Below are 10,755 nucleotides of genomic sequence, written 5' to 3'. Positions count from 1 at the left end.
GCTTTGTCCCTGGCTATTCAAATGGCCAGACTATGAAGAGGAGCACCAGTACCATGAAGATGGACAGCAGGACGTCTACGATAACTAGGACTACTCCTGACGTCAAAAGTTGCCTGTGGAACAGATGGACCACGACCGCTACTTCGCTTCCGCTATGTGTTTTGTAATTGGATCTCTAGATCCACTATGATGTAAGACTGGATCATGTGATCCTCTATTTGTAAGACGATTATGGTATGTAATGAATGATGTTTTGTGATATCAATCTATTATATCTCGCAAAAACAATATTCCTGGGATTCCGATGAATGGCATAATAGGCATCTGGACTTAAAAATCCGGGTGTTGACAAGTTGGTATCAGAGCCATTATTTGACCTTAGGAGACCCTAGTTAGAATGGACGTCTGAAAAACTTAGTTTCAAAAAAAACTGAAGTGAATATTTATGAAAACTTATTCTCCCTCTTATCCCTGAGATCTTTTCAAAATAAGAAATCCATGCTCTACTTTTCCTTGTAACTTTACATAAAAGTTTGCACACTTGACAACTTCACTAACTTACTCATCCTAAATGGTTCACAGATGGAGTACCACTGTGAGTCCTATCAGCTTGGCCACGGAGGAAACCTAATGTTCGAGAAGGATTTGGAGCAACTAGTTGAATATTTAGGACGCCCGTATCCCGAGTTCTTTGGAATACCACTCAATAATCAGTCGGGAAGACAACCCCAGTGGGAAGTTACTGCAGATCTGAGAGGAAAGCTAGGAGCCCCAATTTGGGAAACCATCTGGTTTTCTGTAAGGGGAAACACTTGGAAGGAAGGAATAGCCAGAGCTATGCAAGAAGCAATTGCCCGTCTGTGTGGACAGAATGTGAACAAGATCAAGAACACTCGCTTTGTTTACTACCCAAGACATGACCCCATGGGAAGACCAATAACCATGCCACCTAACCCGGAGATGAACCACTATGTTGCATACCTGGACTTCATGTTGTACAAGACCCGCAAGGAGTTGGACAACGCCCGCGCCTTTCGCCAAGCCCATTACCCATGAAGACGAAGAACCTACCATTCCGGATGAAGAGTAGTATCACTAGAACACCTGCGTAGGTGTGAGTTTGTATCGGTCCCCTTGTATCGTAGAACGAGGAAATGGTTCTTAAAACCATTGGTGTGTTAGTGGCAATGTGTGTTGATTGGCATGAATGAAAAAAAAATTGTTGGTTTTTACCACCTCAACACTACTCAAGTTTTTAAAATTTGAACTTTTCAAATCTTATCCAAACAAACCCTAGAAAAATTCCCTCTCATCTTGTGACTTGCTATGAGTGCCTCAAGAAGCTTGCCAAGACTGCCCCCAATACCGCTGCACCTGCTCAGCAGCAACGCCGTGTCTGCACTGGAAGGAACCCGAACAACCGCAACGGTCGCTTCTACCGTATGAATGCCACAGAAGCTCAGGAAGCACCCCATGCCATGCAGAGTATGTTTCCCTGTTAACCCATTTGCCCAATCTCTCTTAGGTTCCTAACTTTTCTTAAATCTCGGGACGAGATTTTGTTTAAGGGGGGATTGTTTGTAACACCCCAAAATTTTGAAACAATTAAGAACCATAATTTCAATTATCCAATTTTTAGGGTTAACAAAAACTTGCCTATTTCCAAAATCTTTTCTATTATGTGAATGAATGGAATGTTTGCTAATACCATGAATGTGTGTTTGAATAATTTGAAATAGATCCTAAGCCACAACCATGCATTTATGATCAAATGGAAACAAATTAAAAAGAAAATAAAATAGAAGTAGAGGCACATATGAGCCTATGGCCCTATTTGTGAATATAGGCCTATTTCATGATCTACCTTGTGTAGATGGTTTGAAAACCTTAACAAACCCAACCTAGTACTCACCAAGCCAAATCCAAAGTGAAACAAAATAGAAAGAAAATAAAAATATACAAAAGGCATATGTGGCACATAGCCATAATGACAAATCTTGACCTATGCCCTCCTACCGTACCCAAATGGTTTGAAACCTTTACCAAACTCAATCTAACACTAAACCATGCCTAAGTGAAACAAAGAAAAAGAAAAGAAGAAAATAAGAAAAAATGCAATTCATCACATACATGTGCTTATGGCCATTTTGCAAATCTTAACCTAGGCCCATTTGGCTTGTGCCATTGCTTGTAGAATGTTACTAAACATTTAATAACACTTTTTGAATCAAAGAAACTCAAATCAAATCAAATTTGAAATCAAATTGAGCTCACATGAGATAATGGTCAAATCTTCCCTTTTTAACATGACACCTACTTTGAGCGTCTGTATTAAGAGATTTTTAAACTAAACACTTCCAACTATTTGCACCTCATCCAACACCACATCAAAGTGAACAACTTTGCTCAAAACCACCCCTGCAAATTCTTTCCCAATTCCAAATTATGATCAAGCAAAGTGGCAACATTGAAACAAATTCTAGATTGTGCACTTTTTGAAATCTTGCAAACCAACTCAACTTTGCACCCCACCACTACACTTGTGTGCGAAATATTACATGAATCAACTCCACCAAAATTCATCTCAAAATTCCAAATTTTCTCTCTTGCGGCCATTTGACCTAGCACCTTGTGTGCACCATATCTACCAACTACATACATGCTAAAATCCAGTGTGTTCTTGCCCTAACCATCAAGCTTTGCTCAGCATTGGTACCCTCTCTCACTCATTGCATCATGCCAGGACCAGAGAAGCTTTAGTTTGCACAAAATATTGGAGAACAATGCCATGCCGTGCATGCATGACACACACACATGCCCTATCTATCTCTGGTCGATTCCAACGCGCACCACCTTGCCAAACAACTCCCCCACACTCTCCTGGACATGCCAGTGCACGCCATCGACGAAAACGAGCACCGCACAGGCCACACCGTACGCGCCCAGTGACGCACGGGCACGCCAGAGCGCGCACGGTGACGTCCCAGAGCGCGCCAGTTCATCGCCTGCTCCCGTTGACTCCACGCTCGCCTCGCCCTCTCCCCTGTCCTACGCACTCACCAGGTCACCGCCTACCTCCCAGACACCGCCATTGGACCGCGGGAGCCCTGTAGACGACGCCATCGTCGCCGACCATCCGCCAACGTACTGATACGTCTCCGACGTATCGATAATTTCTTATGTTCCATGCCACATTATTGATGATATCTACATGTTTTATACACATTATATGTCGTATTTATGCATTTTCCGGCACTAACCTATTAACGAGATGCCGAAGAGCCGATTGTTGTTTTCTGCTGTTTTTGGTTTCAGAAATCCTAGTAAAGAAATATTCTCGGAATTGGACGAAATCAACGCCCAGGGTCCTATTTTTGCACGAAGCTTCCAGAAGTCCGAGGGAAAGTCGAAGTGGGGCCACGAGGTGGCGACACACCAGGGAAGCGCGGCCCAGGCCCTGGCCGCGCCGGCCTGTGGTGTGGGCCCCTCGTGACGCCCCTTTACCTGCCCTTCCGCCTACTTAAAGCCTTCGTCGCGAAACCCCCAGTACCGAGAGCCACGATACGGAAAACCTTCCAGAGACGCCGCCGCCGCCAATCCCATCTCGGGGGATTCTGGAGATCACCTTCGGCACTCTGCCGGAGAGGGGAATCATCTCCCGGAGTTCTCTTCACCGCCATGGTCGCCTCCGGAGTGATGAGTGAGTAGTTCACCCCTGGACTATGGGTCCATAGCAGTAGCTAGATGGTTGTCTTCTCCTCATGTGCTTCATTGTTGGATCTTGTGAGCTGCCTAACATGATCAAGATCATCTATCCGTAATTCTATATGTTGTGTTTGTCGGGATCCGATGGATAGAGAATACTATGTTATGTTGATTATCAATCTATTACCTATGTGTTGTTTATGATCTTGCATGCTCTCCGTTATTAGGAGAGGCTCGGCCAAGTTTTTGCTCTTAACTCCAAGAGGGAGTATTTATGCTCGATAGTGGGTTCATGCCTCCATTAAATCCGGGACAAGTGACATAAAGTTCTAAGGTTGTGGATGTGCTGTTGCCACTAGGGATAAAACATTGATGCTATGTCCGAGGATGTAGTTATTGATTACATTACGCACCATACTTAATGCAATTGTCTGTTGTTTTGCAACTTAATACTGGAAGGGGTTCGGATGATAACCTGAAGGTGGACTTTTTAGGCATAGATGCATGCTGGATAGCGGTCTATGTACTTTGTCGTAATGCCCAATTAAATATCACAATATTCATCATATCATGTATGTGCATTGTTATGCTCTCTTTATTTGTCAATTGCCCGACTGTAATTTTTTCACCCAACATGCTATTTATCTTATTGGAGAGACACCTCTAGTGAACTGTGGACCCCGGTCCATTCTTTACATCTGAAATACAAATCCGCTGCTATTGTTCTTTACTGTTCTTTGCAAACAATCATCATCCACACTATACATCTAATCCTTTGTTAAAGCAAGCCGGTGAGATTGACAACCTCACTGTTTCGTTGGGGCAAAGTACTTTGGTTGTGTTGTGCAGGTTCCACGTTGGCGCCGGAATCTCTGGTGTTGCGCCGCACTACATCCCGCCGCCATCAACCTTCAACGTGCTTCTTGGCTCCTCCTGGTTCGATAAACCTTGGTTTCTTTCTGAGGGAAAACTTGCCGCCGTACGCATCACACCTTCCTCTTGGAGTTCCCAACGGACGCGTGCTGTACACGTATCAAGCTCTTTTTCTGGCGCCGTTGCCGGGGAGATCAAGACACGCTGCAAGGGGAGTCTCCACAATCCAATCTCTTTACTTTGTTTTGTCTTGCTTTATTTTATTTACTACTTTGTTTGCTGCACTTATATCAAAACACAAAAAAATTAGTTGCTAGCTTTACTTTATTTACTGTCTTGCACTCTATATCAAAAAACAAAAAAAAATTAGTTACTTGCATTTACTTTATCTAGTTTGCTTTATTTACTACTGCTAAAATGGCCACTCCTGAAAATACTAAGTTGTGTGACTTCACAACCACAAATAATAATGATTTCTTATGCACACCTATTGCTCCACCTGCTACTACAGCAGAATTCTTTGAAATTAAACCTGCTTTATCGAATCTTGTTATGCGAGAGCAATTTTCTCGGTATTAGTTCCGATGATGCTGCTTGTCCATCTCAATAATTTTGTTGAATTGTGTGAAATGCAAAAGTATAAAGATGTAGATGGTGACATTATAAAATTAAAATTGTTTCCTTTCTCATTAAGAGGAAGAGCTAAAGATTTGTTGCTATCTCTGCCTAAGAATAGTATTGATTCATGGACTAAATGCAAGGATGCTTTTATTGGTAGATATTATCCCCTTGTTAAATTATATCTTTGAGAAGTAGCATAATGAATTTCAAGCAATTAGATAATGAACATGTTGCTCAAGCTTGGGAAAGAATGAAATCTTTGGATAAAAATGCCCAACCCATGGACTGACTACTTGGATGATCATCCAAACCTTTTATGCGGAGATCGAACTTTTCTTCGCGGAACCTATTGGATTCAGCTGCTGGAGGTACCTTTATGTCCATCACCCTTGGTGAAGCAACAAAGCTCCTTGATAATATGATGATTAATTACTCTGAATGGCACACGGAAAGAGCTCCACAAGGTAAGAAGGTAAATTCTGTCAAAGAAACCTCTTCCTTGAGTGATAAGATTGATGCTATTATGTCTATGCTTGTGAATGATAGGAATAATGTTGATCCTAATAATGTTCCGTTAGCTTCATTGGTTGCCCAACAGAACATGTTGATGTAAACTTCATTAAAAATAATAACTTCAACAACAATGCTTATCGGAACAATTCTAGTAATAACTTTAGGCCATATCCTTATAATAATGGTAACGGTTATGGTAATTATTATGGGAATTCTTATAACAATAATAGGAACACACCCCCTGGACTTGAAGCTATTCTTAAAGAATTTATTAGTACACAAACCGCTTTTAACAAATCTGTTGAGGAAAAGCTCAATAAAATTGATATTCTCGCTTCTAAGGTTGATAGTCTTGCCTCTGATGTTGATCTTTTAAAATTAAAAGTTATGCCTAATAAGGATATTGAAAATAAAATTGTTACTACAGCAAATGCCATCCAAGTTAGAATTAATGAGAATATAAGATTGATGGCTGAATTGCATGCTAGGTGGGAAAGAGAAGAAAATGAAAAACTAGCTAAAGAGAATAATGTAGCTAAAGTTTGGACTATTACCACCACTAGTAATGATAATGATTCACATGTTGCTGCACCACCTACTATCAATGGTAAAATAATTGGTGTTGGCAATGTTTCCACTCCTAGTGCAAAGCCCGCAAAATTGCCTGAAACTGCTAAAACTGCTGAAACTGCCTGTGATAAAACTGCTGAAAATTTTTCCAACATTGGGGATGATGATCCCATTGCTTTAGATTATAATGGTTTGGATTTTGATGATTGCCACATCTCTGAAGTTATAAAGTTCTTACAAAAACTTGCTAAGAGTCCTAATGCTAGTGCTATAAATTTGGCTTTCACAAAACATATTACAAATGCTCTCATAAAAGCTAGAGAAGAGAAACTAAAACTTGAAACTTCTATTCCTAGAAAGCTAGAAGATGGTTGGGAGCCCATCATTAAGATGAAGGTCAATAACTTTGATTGTAATTCTTTATGTGATCTTGGTGCAAGTATTTCTGTTATGCCTAAGAAAATTTATGATATGCTTGACTTGCCACCATTGAAGAATTGTTATTTGGATGTTAATCTTGTTGATAATGCTATAAAGAAACCTTTGGGGAGAGTTGATAATGTTCGCATTACCGTTAACAATAACCTTGTCCCCGTTGATTTTGTTGTCTTGGATATTGAATGCAATGCATCTTGTCCCATTATATTGGGAAGACCTTTTCTTCGAACTGTTGGAGCTATCATTGATATGAAGGAAGGTAATATTAAATATCAATTTCCTCTTAAGAAAGGTATGGAACACTTCCCTAGAAAGAGAATGAAGTTACCTTTTGATTCTATTATTAGAACAAGTTATGATGTTGATACTTCGTCTCTTGATAATACTTGATATACACTTTCGCGCCTAGCTGAAAGGCGTTAAAGAAAAGCGCTTATGGGAGACAACCCATGTTTTTACTACAGTATTTTTGTTTTATATTTGAGTCTTGGAAGTTGTTTACTACTGTAGCAACCTCTCCTTATCTTAGTTTTGTGCATTGTTGTGCCAAGTAAAGTCTTTGATAGTAAGGTTCATACTAGATTTGGATTGTTGCGCAGTAACAGATTTCTTTGCTGTCACGAATTCCGACCTGCCTCTCTGTAGGTAGCTCAGAAAATTATGCCAATTTACGTGCGTGATCCCCAGATATGTACGCAAGTTTCATTCAATTTGGGCATTTTCATTTGAGCAAGTCTGGTGCCTCAATAAAATCCATCTTTACGGACTGTTCTGTTTTGACAGATTCTGCCTTTTATTTCGCATTGCCTCTTTTGCTATGATGGATGAATTTCTTTGTTCCATTAATGTCCAGTAGCTTTATGCAATGTCCAGAAGTGTTAAGAATGATTATGTCACCTCTGAACATGTTAATTTTTATTGTACACTAACCCTCTAATGAGTTGTTTCGAGTTTGGTGTGGAGGAAGTTTTCAAGGATCAAGAGAGGGAAATGATGCAATATGATCAAGGAGAGTGAAAGCTCTAAGCTTGGGGATGCCCCGGTGGTTCCCCCCTGAATATTTTAAGAAGACTCAAGCATCTAATCTTGGGGATGCCCAAGGCATCCCCTTCTTCATCGACAACATTATCAGGTTCCTCCCCTGAAACTATATTTTTATTCCATCACATATTATGTACTTTGCTTGGAGCGTCGGTTTGTTTTTGTTTTTGTTTTGTTTGAATAAAATGGATCCTAGCATTCATTGTGTGGGAGAGAAACACGCTCCGCTGTTGCATATGGACAAATATGTCCTTAGGCTTTACTCATAGTATTCATGGCGAAGGTTGAATCTTCTTCGTTAAATTGTTATATGGTTGGAATTGGGAAATGCTACATGTAGTAATTCTAAAATGTCTTGAATAATTTGATACTTGGCAATTGTTGTGCTCATGTTTAAGCTCTTGCATCATATACTTTGCACCTATTAATGAAGAAACACCTAGAGCTTGCTAAATTTGGTTTGCATATTTGGTCTCTCTAAAGTCTAGATATTTCTAGTATTGAGTTTTGAACAACAAGGAAGACGGTGTAGAGTCTTATAATGTTTACAATATGTCTTTTATGTGAGTTTTTCTGCACCGGTTCATCCTTGTGTTTGTTTCAAATAACCTTGCTAGCCTAAACCTTGTATCGAGAGGGAATACTTCTCATGCATCCAAAATCCTTGAGCAAACCACTATGCCATTTGTGTCCACCATACCTACCTACTACATGGTATTTCTCCGCCATTCCAAAGTAAATTGCTTGAGTGCTACCTTTAAAATTTCCATTCTCTACCTTTGCAATATATAGCTCATGGGACAAATAGCTTAAAAACTATTATGGTATTGAATATGTACTTATGCACTTTATCTCTTATTAAGTTGCTTGTTGTGCGATAACCATGTTTTCTGGGGACGCCATCAACTACTCTTTGTTGAATATCATGTGAGTTGCTATGCATGTCCATCTTGTCTGAAGTAAGAGAGATCTACCACTTTATTGGTTAGAGCATGCATATTGTTAGAGAAGAACATTGGGCCGCTAACTAAAGCCATGAATCATGGTGGAAGTTTCAGTTTTGGACATATATCCTCAATCTCATATGAGAACACTAATTGTTGCTACATGCTTATGCATTAAAGAGGAGTCCATTATCTCGTTGTCCATGTTGTCCCGGTATGGATGTCTAAGTTGAGAATAATCAAAAGCGAGAAATCCAAAATGCGAGCTTTCTCCTTAGACCTTTGTACAGGCGGCATGGAAGTACCCCTTTGTGACACTTGGTTAAAACATGTGTATTGCGATGATCTCGGTAGTCGAAGCTAATTAGGACAAGGTGCGGGCACTATTAGTATACTATGCATGAGCCTTGCAACTTGTAAGATATAATTTACATAATGCATATGCTTTATTACTACCGTTGACAAAATTGTTTCATGTTTTCAAAACCAAAGCTCTAGCACAAATATAGCAATCGATGCTTTCCTCTTTGAAGGACCTTTCTTTTACTTTTATGTTGAGTCAGTTCACCTATTTCTCTCCACCTCAAGAAGCAAACACTTGTGTGAACTGTGCATTGATTCCTACATACTTGCATATTGCACTTGTTATATTACTCTATGTTGACAATTATCCATGAGATATACATGTTATAAGTTGAAAGCAACCGCTGAAACTTAATCTTCCTTTGTGTTGATTCAATACCTTTACTTTGATTTATTGCTTTATGAGTTAACTCTTATGCAAGAGTTACTGATGCTTGTCTTTAAGTACTATTCATGAAAAGTCTTTGCTTTATGATTCATTTGTTTACTCATGTTATTACCATTGTTTTGATCACTGCATTCATTACATATGTTTACAATAGTATGATCAAGGTTATGATGGCATGTCACTCCAGAAATTATCTGTGTTATCGTTTACCTGCTCGGGACGAGCGAGAACTAAGCTTGGGGATGGTGATACGTCTCCGACGTATCGATAATTTCTTATGTTCCATGCCACATTATTGATGATATCTACATGTTTTATACACATTATATGTCGTATTTATGCATTTTCCGGCACTAACTTATTAATGAGATGCCGAAGAGCTAGTTGCTGTTTTCTGCTGTTTTTGGTTTCAGAAATCCTAGTAAAGAAATATTGTCGGAATTGGACGAAATCAACGCCCAGGGTCCTATTTTTGCACGAAGCTTCCAGAAGTCCGAGGGAGAGTCGAAGTGGGGTCACGAGGTGGCGACACACCGCAGGCGGCGCGGCCCAGGCCACGGCCGCGCCGGCCTGTGTGTGGGCCCTCGTGACGCCCCTTACCTGCCCTTCCGCCTAGTTAAAGCCTTCGTCGCGAAACCGCCGATCGAGAGCCACGATACGGAAAACCTTCCGAGACGCCGCCGCCGCCAATCCCATCTCGGGGGATTCCGGAGATCACCTCCGAGCACCTGCCGGAGAGGGGAATCATCTCCCGGAGGACTCTTCACCGCCATGGTCGCCTCCGGCGTGATGAGTGAGTAGTTCACCCCTGGACTATGGGTCCATAGCAGTAGCTAGATGGTTGTCTTCTCCTCATGTGCTTCATTGTTGGATCTTGTGAGCTGCCTAACATGATCAAGATCATCTATCTCGTAATTCTATATGTTGTGTTTGTCGGGATCCGATGGATAGAGAATACTATGTTATGTTGATTATCAATCTATTACCTATGTCTTGTTTATGATCTTGCATGCTCTCCGTTATTAGTAGAGGCTCGGTCAAGTTTTTGCTCTTAACTCCAAGAGGAGTATTTATGCTCGATAGTGGGTTCATGCCTCCATTAAATGCAGGACGGTGACGGAAAGTTCTAAGGTTGTGGATGTGCTGTTGCCACTAGGGATAAAACATTGATGCTATGTCCGAGGATGTAGTTATTGATTACATTACGCACCATACTTAATGCAATTGTGTTATCACCAGATTTTAGACAAATCCAGAGGTGGGCCGGGCTTGGAAGGTTACATGTGGAAGATTTCTAAA

This window comes from Lolium rigidum, chromosome 2 (assembly GCF_022539505.1).
Source record: "Lolium rigidum isolate FL_2022 chromosome 2, APGP_CSIRO_Lrig_0.1, whole genome shotgun sequence".
NCBI lineage: Eukaryota > Viridiplantae > Streptophyta > Magnoliopsida > Poales > Poaceae > Lolium > Lolium rigidum.
This window is presented reverse-complemented; position numbering follows the sequence as displayed.